Here is a 639-nt window from a genome sequence, read left to right as displayed (position 1 = left end):
AGCCGTTAGCACGCTGTCCGTCGCGACTTTCTATCGGCAATAAAACATCAGAAAAACTCTTCCCGGAGTTGCTGCTGGGCCCATAACCTGTTGAGCTTCAGGAAGAAAACTCAGACGATATATCTTTAGCCCTCCTGGCATATTTATTTCAGACTTAACTTGGTTTAACCTTCATGACCGAACATGTGCACGCACAGACAGACTGAACAACAAATCGGGGTGTGTCCCGAAACAAAAACCAATGGCATCCGTGCACAGCGCCACACCGTGGTGAACACGCAACACCACAATTGTACAACGACAATACATTCACACACAACAACTGAGTACATCTAATTGTATCTCTTAACAATTATATTGAAGAAATGGGGAAGAAATGGGGAAGAAATGGCACCAGGATGCATTATGGGAAGAAGGCAAGCCGGGGGAAGCGGCGTGATGCTTTGGACGATGTTCTGCTGGGAAACCTCGGGTCCTGTCGTTCATGTGGATGTTTCTTTGACACGTAGCTCTACCTAAACACTGTTGTAGACCAAGGACAGTCCTTCATGGAAACAGTATTCCCTAATGGCAGTGGCCTCTTTCAGCAGGATGATGCTCCTGCCACACTGCAGCGACGGCTCAGGAACCGTTTGAGGA

At 47.7% G+C, this 639-nt stretch overlaps 1 protein-coding gene and 1 long non-coding RNA gene across 12 annotated transcripts in view; one reads left to right on the top strand and one right to left on the bottom strand.

Annotated features, from left to right (window-relative positions):
- Positions 1-639, bottom strand: part of LOC111647379 (protein NLRC3-like) — a 99,936-nt gene that overhangs the window by 59,341 nt on the left and 39,956 nt on the right. The window lies entirely within an intron of this gene.
- Positions 1-639, top strand: part of LOC147817213 (uncharacterized) — a 64,454-nt gene that overhangs the window by 43,735 nt on the left and 20,080 nt on the right. The window lies entirely within an intron of this gene.

This window comes from Seriola lalandi, unplaced genomic scaffold (assembly GCF_002814215.2).
Source record: "Seriola lalandi dorsalis isolate HSWRI2012SDOR001 ecotype SW California unplaced genomic scaffold, Sedor1 jcf7180002054987, whole genome shotgun sequence".
In the NCBI taxonomy this organism is placed as follows: Eukaryota; Metazoa; Chordata; class Actinopteri; order Carangiformes; family Carangidae; genus Seriola; species Seriola lalandi.
The sequence above is the reverse complement of the archived record's forward strand: the minus strand, read 5'-3'. Positions and strand labels throughout refer to the sequence as shown.